A 16,274-nucleotide genomic window follows, 5' to 3' on the forward strand; every position below is an offset into this window, starting at 1 on the left:
GATTAATATGTGTTGTGGCATGTGTCTCCTTGGATTTATCCTGTATGGGACTCTCTGTGCTTCCTTGAATGGATTAACTATTTCTTTTCCCATATTAGGGAAGTTTTCAACTCTAATCTCTTCAAATATTTTCTCAGTCCCTTTCTTTTTCTCTTCTTCTTCTGGGACCCCTATAATTCGAATGTTGGTACATTTAATGTTGTCCCAGAGGTCTCTGAGACTGTCCTCAATTCTTTTCATTCCTTTTTCTTTATTCTGCTCTGCAGTAGTCATTTCCACTATTTTATCTTCCAGTTCACTTATGCATTCTTCTGCCTCAGTTATTCTGCTATTGATTCCTTCTAGAGAAGTTTTAATTTCATTTATAGTGTTGTCCATCATTGTTTGTTTGCTCTTTAGTTCTTCTAGGTCCTTGTTAAACGTTTCTTGTATTTTCTCCATTCTATTTCCAAGATTTTGGATCATCTTTACTATCCTTACGCTGAATTCTTTTTCAGGTAGACTGCCTATTTCCTCTTCATTTGTTAGGTCTGGTGGGTTTTTACCTTGCTCCTTCATCTGCTGTGTGTTTTTCTGTCTTCTTATTTTGCTTATCTTACTGTGTTTGGGGTCTCCTTTTTGCCACTGCAGGTTCGTGGCTCCTGTTGTTTTTAGTGTCTGCCCCCAGTGGCTAAGTTTGGTTCAGTGGGTTGTGTAGGCTTCCTGGTGGAGGGGACTAGTGCCTGTGTTCTGGTGGATGAAGCTGGATCTTCTTTTTCTGCTGGGCAGGTCCGTGTCTGTTGGTGTGTTTTGGGGTGTCTGTGACATTATTATGATTTTAGGCAGCCTCTCTGCTAATGGGTGGGGTTGTCTTCCTGTCTTACTAGTTGTTTGGCACAGGGTGTTCAGCACTGGAGCTTGCTGGTCGTTGAGTGAAGCTGGGTGTTGGTGTTGAGATGGAGATCTCTGGGAGATTTTCGCTGTTTGATATTAGGTGGAGCTGGGAGGTCTCTTGTGGACCAATATCCTGAACTTGCCTCTCCCATGTCAGAGGCACAGCCCTGATGCCTGGCCAGAGCAGCAAGACCCTGTCATCCACACGGCTCAGAATAAAAGGGGGAAAAAAGGAAAGAAAGGAAAAAGTAAAATAAAATAAAAATGTATTAAAATAAGAAGTAATTATTAAAAATTAAAAAAGTTAAAGGTAATAAAAAAAGAAGGAAAGAATGTAGAGAGCAACCAAACCAAACAACAAATCCACCAGTGATAACAAGCACTAAAAAGTGTACTAGAAAAAAAAAAAACAGACAAAACCCTAGCACAGATGGTAAAAACAAAGCTATAGAGACAAAGTCAGACACAGAAGCATACACATACACACTCACAAAAAGAGAAAAAGGGGAAAATATATATATATATATTGTTCCTCCCAACGTCCACTGCCTCAATTTGGGATGATTTGTTGTCTATTCAGGTGTTCCACCGATGCAGGGTACATCCAGTTGATTGTGGAGATTTAATCCGCTGCTCCTGAGGCTGCTGGGAGAGATTTCCCTTTCTCTTCTTTGTTCTCACAGCTCCCGGGGCTCAGCTTTGGATTTGACCCCGCCTCTGCGTGTAGGTCTCCTGAGAGCGTCTGTTCTTCGCTCAGACAGGACGGGGTTAAAGGAGCTGCTGCTTTGGGGGCTCTGGCTCACTCAGGCCGGGGGGAGGGAGGGGTATGGAGGCGGGGCGAGCCTTCCGTGGCAGAGGCTGGCGTGACATTGCACCAGCTTGGGGCGTGCCGTGCGTTGTCCTGGGGAAGTTGTCCCTGGATCACGGGACCCTGGCAGTAGCGGGCTGCACAGGCTCCCGGGAGGGGAGGTGTGGATAGTGACGTGTGCTCACACACAGGCTTCTTGGTGGTGGCAGCAGCAGCCTTAGTGTCTCATGCCCGTCTCTGGGGTCCGCGCTGTTAGCCGCGGCTTGCGCCCGTCTCTGGAGCTCCTTTAAGCAGCGCTGTTAATCCCCTCTGCTCGCGCACCAGGAAACAGAGGGAAGAAAAAGTCTCTTGCCTCTTAGGCAGCTCCAGACTTTTCCACGGACTCCCTCCCGGCTAGCCGTGGCACACTAGCTCCTTCAGGCTGTGTTCACGCCTCCAACCCCAGTCCTCTCCCTGCACTCCAACCAAAGCCTGAGCCTCAGCTCCCAGCCCCGCCCGCCCCGGCGGGCGAGCAGACAAGCCTCTTGGGCTGGTGAGTGCTGATCTGCACCGATCCTCTGTGCGGGAATCTCTCCGCTTTGCCCTCCGCACCCCTGTTGCTGCACTCTCCTCCACGGCTCCGAAGCTTACCCCCTCCGCCACCTGCAGTCTCCGCCCGCGAAGGGGCTTCCTAGTGTGTGGAAACCTTTCCTCCTTCATGGCTTCCTCCCACTGGTGCAGGTCCCGTCCCTATTCTTTTCTCTGTTTATTCTTTTATCTTTTGCCCTACCCAGGTACATGGGGAGTTTCTTTCCTTTTGGGAGTTCTGAGGTCTTCTGCCAGCACTCAGTAGGTGTTCTGTGGGAGTTGTTCCACATGTAGATGTATTTCTGATGTATTTGTGGGAAGGAAGGTGATCTCCACATCTTACTCTTCTGCCATCTTAAAGCTCCTCTCTTTTGCATTGTTCTTTAAGTCTGTGTACTTAGCACTTAGCCAGGCATATACCAGCATATAACGAAGTTTTCTTTGAATAGACCGTGTGCTTAGATGTTTTATAGACCCATGTTTTTTGCATCTATTTAGAGTAATAGAAACTATATATATATATATATATATATATATATATATATATATATATATATATATATAATTTATCAGTTACCATTTACCAGGCAGTGGTCTGAGCATTCCACATGAATCACTACGCTTAAACAAACTTATTATTACCAGGGGGAGAAAGGTGGGGGGTGGGATGAATAGGGAGATTGGGATTGACATATCCACACTACTATATATAAAATAGATAACTAGGGACTTCCCTGGTGGTCCACTGGTTAAGACTTCGCCTTCCAATGCAGGGGGTGCAGGTTTGATCCCTGGTCAGGGAGCTAAGGTCCCACATGTGTCACGGCCAAAAAACTAAAACACAAAACATAAGCAGTATTGTAACAAATTCAATAAAGATTTTTTAAAAAATGGTCCACGTTGAAAAAAAAAAAGATAACAAATAAAAACCTACTCTATAACACAGGGAGCTCTACTCAGTACTCTGTAACAGCCTGTATGGGAAAAGAATCTAAAAAAAGAGTGGATATATGTATTTGTATCACTGATTCACTTTGCTGTGCAGCAGAAACTAACACGACATTGTAAAGCAACTATACTCCAATAAGAAGTTAAAAAATCACTACACTTAATTTTCATGATGAACCAGTGAAGATGGTGCTGTTATCAGCCCCATTTTACAGACAAGGCAATTGAGGCACTTGGGTCAAATCACACAGTTAGTATATACAACTTGGATTTGAACCCAGGCCATTTAGTTTTGGAGTCCATGCTCTTAAGTACTAGATTAAACTTCCTTTCTATGCCATAGTCATAAAAATGTTCACTGATTAACAAAATGAAATATTTTTAATTTTATGAGTTTAGTATATCCAGGATCCATCATTATGATTAAAAGGGACCTTAACATATTGCCTCCAAATATAAATTGGGTAAATGAAGGCCTTCTGGGAGGGCAATTTAAGAATATCTTTTGATGGAAGGGACTAAGAAAACCATGCATTACTATCCCTTTTGATTCAGCTACTGGGAATGAATTGCCTTCTCTGTGGCAAGAACGTCCACTTGTGCTATCTCATTGAATCTGTGCAGCAACCCCATCCTGAGCTACAATATTGTTATCAGTTTGGGGGATGATATTACCCTAGAGTGTGTTAATAGTACTGTCATATGGAGGCCAGAGCATTTCAGATCTCTCCTATGGGGCCTGATATTATCACTAAACAGAAAGGTCAGTGGTTTTGTCACAAATTAGGACAAGAGAAAAAAATTCGAAAACCTGAAATGATAGTCTTGTTTGGAGTTGAATGTTTTTTTTCAGATGTGAACATATATCCGTCCTTAAAATCATCATCTGTACAGAGTAGTAGTATAGTATAATGTTTAAGAGGATGGCCCCTGCACACAGACTGCCTGGGTGTGACTCCTACATCTCCTTTACACTCTGGCTGAGTGACCTTGGACAAGTTATGTAATCTCTCTGTGCTTACGTTTCCTTAACCACAAAATGTGGAAAACAATAACACCAATCTCACAGGGTTGCTTTTAGGATTAAGGGATTTAATACATGCACAGTGCTTAGAACAGGGCCTACAAGTATTTGAATGAATAAAATATTATACTTGCTCTCTGAAATATCCCTAGTTGTAAATTCATTGGTTCCAGAATGCATTTATTAAATGATGTCATGGGCTCAGATTCATTTTCTTTAATTAAAAAAAACCCCAATTTGATGTGTAGATTCAAAGACATACATGGAGGCCTTCTTTTATCTCCAAAAGAAACATATTTTAGGATTAACAGTTAAGAACGGTTGGAACAGATAACAAATTTAAAAAATATAAGTAGAGTGTATTTTAAAAATACCAATTCAGAAAAGTTATTTATCTTTTTTTATGGAAGAGGTATGGTAGAAGGGCTAATTTAAACATTCAAAAGGGGAGAGATTAGGGGGAAAGTTCTATTTTCCCAGCTGGGGAATGACTGCAAATATATAGTGAATACTTAGTCAGCAGATCGCTATTTTTATTCAAGCAGCTTGCCAAGAAATACAGTGGCTGCAGTTTTCCTCTGCTCTAGAACGTGAGCTAGGAATACTGAAAACGGATGCCCATCCTTTCACGGGCGAGAGTGGGTCACGGGTATCATGCAGGTCAGCAGATTTTCACCCCATTCTCTACTGTGGGAATTGGCCCAGTTAACAAAGGCAAACTGGGTTAGGTCTGGATTGACGGTATACTGTTACTATTTGAGTGTGCTACACGAACAAGAAGCCTAAGCTCTCTTGCAAAAATCACCGTGCGAGATTCCCTGGTTCCCTATTTGTCTTAGAAAGCACTCATGTATATGAGTGTCCTTCTGTGAGAGCCAAGAGATTCAAGACTTGAAATGCAGTGATGAACGGTTTGCCATTGATGATGGTTTTATGTACACGCTAGTCTTATTAACAACCTTCATACTTTTCTTCACACTGCCTGACCACCAGAAATGGCTGTGTCTTTCCCTCCAGATTTTTCATCTCCAAATTCTAGTATCCCTTTAGGCCCTGAAGTAAATGTTAGCACATCCATCCAGCTCCTATCGATGGCTCTAGTGGGAAGTGATGATTTCTTTACCTGAACTGTCAAAGTATGTTACCTATACCTGTTTCAGCATATGGTCACTTTCTACCATGCATTTTACTAGTCTATTTTATGTACTTGTCTTATATCCCTTACCAGGTTATATGCTTCTTGAGGGGATTTCTGCATCATCTTCATAGAGCAATACTGTGTCCCTTTTTTTTTTTTTTTTGGCTGCATTGGGTCTTCATTGCTGTGCGTGGGCTTTATCTAGTTGCTGCAAGCGGGGGCTACTCTTCATTGTGGTGTGTGGGCTTCTCATTGCTGTGGCTTCTCTTATTGCAGAGGAGGGGCTCTAGGCGCGCAGGCTTCAGTAGTTGTGATGCACAGGCTTAGTTGCTCCACGGCATGTGGGATCTTCCCCGACCAGGGATCAAACTCATGTCCCCTGCATTGGCAGGTGGATTCTTAACCACTGTGCCACCTGGGAAGTCCAATACTATGTTTTGAATGATGCCCTCCATATAGTATATACATAATGGATATTGACCAGTGAATGAATAAACATCAAATCATTTAATCCTGACAACAATCTAGGAATAGGGAAGATCTTATTCTGATTTTAAATAAATGGCAGTAATAATTAGAGCTAAGACTGATCAGAATGTACTAAACATTGATCTGTTTTATGCATGTTGCCTCATCTAATCTTCATCACAGTTGTAGAAAATAGGTACTACTATCATCTCATTCCATTTTAGAGATGGAGCAATTGAGACACCTAGCAGTCTTGCAACTCACCAAAGTAGTAATTTATAAAGTCAGCAATTGAGACACCTAGTAGTCTTGCAACTCACCAAAGTAGTAATTTATAAAGTCAGCATTTGAACTTTAAGCAGTCTATTCCAGATGCATCTCTTAATCACACTATTATACCCATTATTTCAGAGCAAGTCAGTATAGGAATTTAGATTTCAGCCCAGAACTTCTAATTCCATGTCCAGTGCATTTTCTACTGTACATACCTAGTGCCTTGCACATAGTAGATAGTTTAAGTATTTGACCCTACTAAAACCCTCTCCCTAGTTCCTAGCACATATAGCTGGATTTCCTGGTTTCATAGGCCAGCCATTCTTACTCTTCCCTGGTCCACTGTTAACCATTCAAATTCACCCAATTGATGAGCTAGAAAATAAAAGTATACAATAGCTATAAAGTATAAAGGTAATGTTTGGGGGATAAAATAAAATGCCTGGTGTGTGTGCCCCTGAAACTGAGAGCTTCATAGGCTACACAAATTGTAATTTTCATTTGTAAATTCCTACAGATCCAGAACAGATAGGATGATATAGTATCACTAACCTGGTTGAGTGGTAGGTGACCCTCGTTACATATTAGAATGGCCTGCAAAGTGTGTTAAAATACAAATTCCAGGCTTCACTTGTATTTAATCAGAATTTGACTTATATTGCAGTTCATATCATTGCCAAATTATTTACTGAAACAGATATTGCTGTGCCCCCACTTTGAATCAAAAAGTAAGTTCATTATATGAATTACTTTTTAAAATGTATTACATTTAATAAACTGTACTACATAGGGATCTTCAAGATGGCAAAGGAGTAAGATGTGGATATCACCTTCCTCCCCACAAATATATAAAAAATACATCTACATGTGGAACAACTCCTACAGAACACCTACTGAATGCTGGCAGAAGACCTCAGACTTCCCAAAAGGGTCTTGGTACTCTAGCTGGGTGTCAGGCCTGAGCCGCTGAGGTGGGAGCACTGAGTTCAGGACATTGGACCAACAGAGACCTCCTGGCCCCATATAATATCAATTGCTGACAGCTCTCCCAGAGATCTCCATCTCAACGCTAAGACCCAGTTCCACTCAATGACCAGCAAGCTCCAGTGCTGGCCACCACATGCCAAACAACTAGCAAGACAGGAACACAACCCCACCCATTAGCAGAGAGGCTGCCTAAAATCATACTAAGTTCACAGGCACTCCAAAACACACCACTGGACATGGTCCTGCCCACCCGAAACAGAAAATGCAGACTCATCCACCAGAATACAGGCACTAGTCCCCTCCACCAGAAGCCTACACAACCCACTGAACCAACCTTGCCCACTGGGGGCAGACACCATAAACAACGGGAACTATGAACCAGCAGCCTGCAAAAAGGAGACCCCAAACACAGTAAGTTAAACAAAATGAGAAGACAGAAAAACACACAGCAGTTGAAGAAGCAAGGCAAACACCCACCAGACCTAACAAATGAAGAGGAAATAGGCAGTCTACCTGAAAAAAGAATTCAGGGTAAGGATAGTAAAGATGATCCAAAATCTTGTAAATAGAATGGAGAAAATACAAGAAATGTTTAACAAGGACCTAGAAGAACTAAAGAGCAAACAAACAATTATGAACAACACAATAAATGAAATTAAAAATTCTCTCGAAGGGATCAATAGCAGAATAACTGAGGCAGAAGAACGGATAAGTGATCAGGAAGATAAAACAGTGGAAATAACTACTGCAGACCAGAATAAAGAAGAAAGAATGAGAAGAATTGAGGACAGTCTCAGAGACCTCTGGAAAAACATTAAATGCACCAACATTCGAATTATAGGGATCCTAGAAGAAGAAGAGAAAAGAAGGAGACTGTGAAAATATTTGAAAAATTACAGATGAAAACTTCCCTAACATGGGCAAGGAAATAGTCATGTCCAGGAAGCACAGAGAATCCCATCCAGGATAAATCCAAGCAGAAACATGCCAAGACACATACTAATCAAACTATCAAAAATTAAATACAAAGAAAAAATATTAAAAACAAGGGAAAAGCAACAAATAACATACAAGGGAATCCCCATAAGGTTAACACCTGAACTTTCAGCAGAAACTCTGCAAGCCAGAAGGGAGGGGCAGGACATATTTAAAGTGATGAAGGAGAAAAACCTACAACCAAGGTTACTCTACCCAGCAAGAATCTCATTCCGATTCGACACTTTTTGGCTGAACCACAGGCTCAGAGTGCTGAGTTAGTCACGCTAACAAAAAGCCCTTTGGTGTTTCATTTCTTTGTTTTTCCTTATGATGCTCATCCCACCCTATCTCCCACTCTAAGATGTTTAACATCCAAAGGCGCATCATGGTTCTGGCTGCAGATCCCTCACTCGTGTACACATCTTGAGGCTCTGGGCCAAGTTACAAATGGTGGGGCAGGATTGAGACTTGCAGGTTTACTAGCAAATATGAATGTTTCTCAAACCACTCCTCTTTGCTAGATGATAGCAAATCTATAATGTCTAGTTGATGATGACTTGAGTTCCATCTGGGGATCTGTGGTAGCAAAAATAAGCCAGAGTAAAGCTGTGGACAGATATATGATAGTGAAGGATGGAGCCCATGAAAAAGAAGGGGAAAGAATCCAAGGAACTCCTGAGTTACAGAAAGTTGCAAGGAATTCTCTAAGGCACCATAATCCAGATACCTTTTTAAACTGGAGATCATTAAACCACCTTAGGTTTTTCTCTTATAACTCTTCGCTTTGTTTGGCCTTTAACCCCCCTCTTTTTGTAATTAAAAATTTTTTTTTATTTTTGTGGTATGCAGGCCTCTCACTGTTGTGGTCTCTCCCATTGTGGAGCACAGGCTCCAGACACGCAGGCTCAGTGGCCATGGCTCACGGGCCCAGCTGCTCTGTGGCATGTGGGATTTTCCTGGACTGGGGCACGAACCCATGTCTCTTGCATCGGCAGGCGGACTCTCAACCACTGTGCCACCAGGGAAGCCCCCAAACCCCCCTCTTAAATAAAGTTTTTCCTTTTGTTTCCTGTCTGAAGATACTTTTTTGTTGAGATAACAGAAACAGGATAGAATTTGAGAAAGCTTTCAGTAGAAATGTAATGCATTCTTTCTATTTCCCTGAATATAAATTTAAATACAGTCTTTGATCAGTAATATAACAGGTTTGGACTACTTTTCTGGTTCTCCTTTAAGTTATGGATCACTCATTCCATCTGTTGTGTTCTTACAAGCTCAACTCATTAGAGGGCAGCCTTCGGGGGGCTCCATGTGCAGCTCTGTGTTCCTCTTTGTTTACTCCTCCCTTTTTGTCCTCATGGGAATTATTGACTTTTGCAGTGTTAGAATGTTGGTATCAAGAGTTGCATATCTAGTTTGAACATTGTCCCTTGTAACACCTTAGTATCAGTAATCCTAAGAACTTTGAGTATTTTAGAAACTGCTTTCCCAAATTCTAAGATCTGACTTGAACAGATGGGCAAGGACTAGTCATTAAGAGTACCATAAAAGTTGAATAGAGACTACTAGTTGTCTCCCATTATCTGTAACTTATTCATCAATAATAAAAATCTTGATTTATATCAGGGCAAACCATTCCTCAGCTAAAATACTACATACGCAAGCCAGTCTTTCAGCTTGATGTGACCGTGTGACTAAATTTTTGCCATTGAGATGGAAGTGTTGTGTGGTACTTCTTTAAAGCCTCTTTAAATGGGAGGGGATACTGTTTTTCTCCTTTCCTTCTTGCAGTGCTAAACTTGGGTATGATGGCTGTAGGTATGGCAGCTATCTTGGACCATGAGAACATGACCCATACTCTATTGATAGCACATGGTAAATTGGAAAGTTCTTGGGTCCTGGTAAAATTTCTGAAGTCACCACACTGTTCCTGGACAGTTTAACTCTGGATTTATTTTATGTAAGAGAGGAGTAAACTTCTTTCTTTGTTTAAACTGCTTTAATTTTGGATTTCTCTGTTTAGAGATGAATTCAATCCTGGGTTTACATTATGCTAAGGAGCTTGGCCTTCAGTATTATCAGAGTAAGCAAAGTGTTATTTCAGAGAGATTAATTTAGAAGTATGAACTTGATGAATTTGATCTACAAGAGAAAAGGGACAGAAAGATCAATGATAAGATTATTGCACATATGCCCTTTATTATGTTGAGGAAAGTTCCCTCTATGCCTACTTTCTGCAGGGTTTTTATCATAAATGGGTGTTGAATTTTGTCGAAAGCTTTCTCTGCATCTATTGAGATGACCATATGGTTTTTCTCCTTCAATTTGTTAATATGGTGTATCACGTTGATTGATTTGCATATATTGAAGAATCCCTGCATTCCTGGAATAAACCCCACTTGATCATGGTGTATGATCCTTTTAATGTGCTGTTGGATTCTGTTTGCTAGTATTTTGTTGAGGAGTTTTGCATCTATGTTCATCAGTGATATTGGCCTGTAGTTTTCTTTCTTTGTGACATCCTTGCCTGGTTTTGGTATCAGGGTGATTGTGGCCTCGTAGAATGAGTTTGGGAGTGTTCCTCCCCCTGCTATATTTTGGAAGAGTTTGAGAAGGATAGGTGTTAGCTCTTCTCTAAATGTTTGATAGAATTCACCTGTGAAGCCATCTGGTCCTGGGTTTTTGTTTGTTGGAAGATTTTTAATCACAGTTTCAATTTCAGTGCTTGTGATTAGTCTGTTCATATTTTCTATTTCTTCCTGAGTCAGTCTTGGCAGGTTGTGCATTTCTAAGAATTTGTCCATTTCTTCCAGGTTGTCCATTTTATTGGCATAGAGTTGCTTATAGTAATCTCTCATGATCTTTTGTATTTCTGCAGTGTCAGTTTTTAATTCTCCTTTTTCATTTCTAATTCTATTGATTTGAGTCTTCTCCCTTTTTTTCTTGATGAGTCTCGCTAATGGTTTATCAATTTTGTTTATCTTAAAGAAGCAGCTTTTAGTTTTATTGATCTTTGCTATCGTTTCCTTCATTTCTTTTTCATTTATTTCTGATCTGATCTTTATGATTTCTTTCCTTCTGCTAACTTTGGGGGTTTTTTGTTCTTCTTTCTCTGATTGCTTTAGGTGTAAGGTTAGGTTGTTTATTTGAGATGTTTCCTGTTTCTTAAGGTAGGATTGTATTGCTATAACGTTCCCTCTTAGAACTGCTTTTGCTGCATCCCGTATCATCTCACACTGGTCAGAATGGCTATCATCAAATAATCTAGAAACAATAAATGCTGGAGAGGGTGTGGAGAAGAGGGAACATTCTTGCAGTGCTGGTGGGAATGTAAATTGATACAGCCACTATGGAAAACAATATGGAAGTTCTTTAAAAAACTACAAATAGAACTACCATACGACCCAGCAGTCCCACTACTGGGCATATACCCTGAGAAAACCATAATTCAAAAAGAGTCATGTACCAAAATGTTCATTGCAGCTCTATTTACAATAGCCAGGACATGGAAGCAACCTAAGTGTCCATCAACACATGAATGGAATAAAGAAGATGTGGCACATATATACAATGGAATATTACTCAGCCATAAAAAGAAAGGAAATTGAGTTATTTGTAGTGAGGTGGATGGACCTAGAGTCTGTCATACAGAGTGAAGTAAGTCAGAAAGAGAAGAACAAATACCATATGCTAACACATATATATGGAATCTAAGGGGAAGAAAAGGTCATGAAGAACCTAGGGGTTAGACGGGAATAAAGACACAGACCTACTAGAGAATGGACTTGAGGATATGGGGAGGGGGAAGGGTAAGCTGTGACAAAGTGAGAGAGTGTCATGAACATATATACACTACCAAACATAAAATAGATAGCTAGTGGGAAGCCGCCGCATGGCACAGGGAGATCAGCTCGGTGCTTTGTGACCACCTAGAGTGGTGGGATAGTGAAGGTGGGAGGGAGCGAGACGCAAGAGGGAAAAGATATGGGAACATACGTATATGTATAACTGATTCACTTTGTTATAAAGCAGAAACTAACACACCATTGTAAAGCAATTATACTCCAGTAAAGATGTTAAAAAAATATTATTGTAAAAATCCAGGAATGAATTATGTTGATAGGACTCTGGTGGTAGAACCAAGGTACTCGTTGTGGCGATTAGGGGTTCTCACTTTCTCAGTTGTGGAGTGGGTAAGGGGTCTGGAGATGAGAGGGACTCACGCAGTATCATGACATGTTTATTGGATATGACTTATTCCCCCTGAGTCCTGGAACATTCTCTGACATGCATATTAGAATATCACAGAAGTTTCTAAGTAGGTAGTGTGATGCATTGAAAAGAAGCAAGCCTCTTATTTTAGATAATCCTGGATCTACCAGTACTAACCTTTAGGTACCCATTATGGACCTCATTTTCTGGAAAGGAAAAACAACCCTCAGGATTATTATAGTACCTTTTCAGGAGGCTTTTTAATGTGAATTAAGTGAAATAATCTCTTCAAAACATCATTCAGCACAAAGGCACATCATAAGCACTCAATAAATATTAGTTACTTTATTATTAAAGCACTTGCCACATATCACTAGGCATACAATGAACTTCTCTTAAATCTGAAAGAGAATGAGGAGAACTTATAGCTGGTGCTGTCTTCCATATTCACTAAGAAGCATTTTTGGAGTAAAGACAGGTGTACTTAGGTGCACCCTAGTTCCCTTCCCATTTAGGAACTGGGCAGATGTTTTTTGAGAATATCAACGACAGTGTTCGTAAGGGATTAGCATCATACAAGAGGAGATTGAGGTGGATGGATTCTGGCTGATGCACCAGTGCTTTTATAGTATTGTCAAACTCAGGATCTCTTTATTAAGAGAGATAAAAGGGAGTGACTCTCTTTAGGACTGAGTTCCTGGTTTCCTGTCCTGCACTGGAACATGCACATAACTGTCCCTAGGTGGTTTTTAGGAACTTTTTAGTTCAACATCTTGATTTTAGCTCAAAACAGATCTAGAACAATCTAACAAATTACCAAATAAAGACAAAATAAGTTTCTTGAGGATTACTCATTGCTGAAATGGAACCAATAGGATCCAAGCATTCAAAAGAAAAAAATTTGATAGGAAAAAAAGTGTGGTGAATGTAGAGAAATTCCAGTATCCTACTAATCAGCAGTCATCCTGACTCAGTTTAGTTGCTGTAAGAGTGAAGCAATGTTCTAATTCTTCATGGGTTTCTTAGGTGAATTGAGAATGGACAAACTATAAAAATCATTGTAATGACAACCATCCAATGGGAGGGAGCTAACAGTGTGAGCTCTATAATGTTTTGGGAGAGCTTCAAGCAGCTATTAGGCTTTTATTACTGACTCAGCTTGCACCTGGATCCTGCCAAGACCAATGTTGATAAATAGCAAGCATACATAGACCCAGTGCTCCATCAGTTATTTCTCTTTGATACTGTCTTCCAGATGACCTGCTTCCTTCCTATTCAGAGCTTTTGGCACTCCTGCTGCCCCATTTTACTATTGTATTTAGCCTCTCTCTGGGATAATTCATATTGTGCCAATCAACCTTCACCAGTACTGGTTGAGTTTCCTATTTACTCATGGGACATTGTCTGTTTCAGTTATCTTTTTTTAACCTTGACATTTGTCTGACCATATCAAATGTAGTCTTTCTTTAATTTATGCTCATTATATTGGTTTATTTAAGGGTCACTATAGCCTGTAAGGGTTTTTTTCCTCCATAAATAGTGTATCTTTGTATACTTCCCACCAACAAAATGACTCACATCTTCCAGTGTAATTGAAATCTAGCCAGAACATCAGGGAGACATGTTCAGCCCCTTCTCTGTACCTTCTTTGCATTGTTCTAGGGACTTTGTCTCTTTTCTCTGTGGCAATATGAAAAAGAACCCAGCAAAAATTTTGGTTTTTTATACTATTAGCATTAGTACTCCAGTAATAACAATAATACCTGTAGTTCTTCCACCCTTTGTCCCAGACACAACATCTAAGCACTTTATATTGTCATGTAGTTGGGGTTCTTTAGTTTGTGACAGAAAAATAACCCCAGTTACAGTAAGAAAAAAAAAAAAAGAACTTACTTGGATCATGAAGTTGAAAAGCCCAGAAGCAGATCTTTCTGTAAGCATGGCTTTATCAGCATGTTCAAATGAAAGAAACAGATTTGTACCTTTTTCCACTTCACAGGTGAGTTTTCTACTCTGTTACTTTCAGTATCAGGGAAGGTTGAACCTATTATTGGCAAATACGGTGGCAAAGATGACCTCTAGAAACTTTGTGTGTATATTGCCATATAGCTTCTTATAAATAAGAATCTCAAAGAAAAATGGTTGGCTCTGCTTGGATTAGAGATAGACAGACATAGATTTCTGAATCAATCACTGTGGTCTTGGTATTGGTGGGGTGTCAGTATTCTTATTGGCCAGGCCTGGATCATGTGTCTACAGGTGGATAGGTTAAGTTGTTCTCAAATTTTATGAAATGTATTCCCAATGGTAAAGAAGTGTTCTGTTATAAGAAGGGGAAGAGGAGATATTGGGAGGACACAAGCACAGATATCCATTACATCATTTATTAATCTAATTTAATATTTGTGAGATGGATATCATTAATTTTACAGACAAAGAAACAGACTCATACAAGTCAGCTAGCATGCTGGTGGTCATACAGTAATAAGAGGAATTGCTAGGATTCAGCTTCTGGACTGTCAGATGGTCTAGATGTTGGGCCTTCAACATTTCCCATCAGTCCTTTCATTTTTCTGATGGGGTATTTATCCTTAGACAAATTCGAAAGTGTGGCTAATTCAAACTGATTCTACTCTCAAAACAGTGCCACCTCTCTCCTTACTCTCAACAGATTCAGTGGCCTGCTAGTTCTCAGTAAGGATAGGCTATTCAGAGGTAATTTCCCCAGTATTCTGTTACCTCGCCAAGAGACAGCTACATTTGCATGAATCCTTAAAGTTCTTACCCAGTCTGAGGCTAATCTTTCACCAAAGTTCTAGATTCCACTCCCTCCTCACTTCTTGGGATGATTATATTCAGTCATCCTATATCTCTCTTCTATCTTCAACCTCACTACTGGCCCCAACTCAGCATTTAAACTCAATTTGTAAAAATCACCCTTCACTCCATGACCTCCTTTAGCTATGGTCCTTTTTATTATGATTTGTTTCAGATTTCTTCAGAGTTTTCTACACTTGCTGACTCTGTTCCCTCCCTTCCTCTGTTTTCTTCAGCTTGCTGTAGTCTGTCTTCTACCTTCATCACTTTACCAAGAAAGGTTTGTGTTAAAATGATCAATGACACACATGTTGATAAATCCAGTGGCTCTCTTTTAAGAACTTATTATACCTGATACCTCTATAGCTTTAAGTTCAGTTTACCATACTTTTTTGAAACCTCTAAATTTGAAGTTCCTCAGACATCTGTACTAAGCCATCTTTTTATTCTTACTTTACAAATCTTCTCTAAGTTATCTCATATATTCCAATGTATTTCATTTACTATCTAAATAGCGATGGCTCCTGAATTTAGATACCCAACCTCTTAGATGCCTCTCTTAGAATTCTAGGCCTCTGTATCCAACTGCTCTCTGTCTATCTCTAATTGGACACTTCAAAAGTGCTTCTCTTGGGACTTCCCTGGCAGTCCAGTGGTTAAAATTCAGCGCTTCCACTGCAGGGGGACATGGGTTCAATCCCAGAAGCCACATGGCAAGGCCAAAATAAAAGTGCTTCTCTTTTTATGTTTAATAGTCAAATCTGTTTTCTCCCCCTAAACTGAGTACTTCATTAGACTTGTACATTTCAGTATATGACACCTCTATCTGGTTCCTAAAGCCAGAAACAGGTGTTATCCTATACTTCTTTTATCTTCCTCACCAACCACATTTTAATCTATCACCAAATCTTGTCAATTTTAAAAGAAAACTAAATCTTGAAATTATCCACGTCCCACATCTTCATGGCTGTGTTCTCTCATCTGGTCTGTCACAATACTGTCTTAACTGGTTCCCTGCTTCTGTTGTTAAACTGTGCAGACCATTCTCCATATAGTACAAGCAGAATGATTTTTCTCAAATCTGATTGTATCATTCCTCTGCATAAATCCCTTCAATCCCACTTGTGCTACCATCATCTGGTAGTATAGTTTACAAGGCCCTTTGCAATCTCACCACCATC

Source organism: Mesoplodon mirus (assembly GCF_964341445.2).
Source record: "Mesoplodon mirus genome assembly, chromosome: X".
Taxonomy (NCBI): Eukaryota; Metazoa; Chordata; class Mammalia; order Artiodactyla; family Ziphiidae; genus Mesoplodon; species Mesoplodon mirus.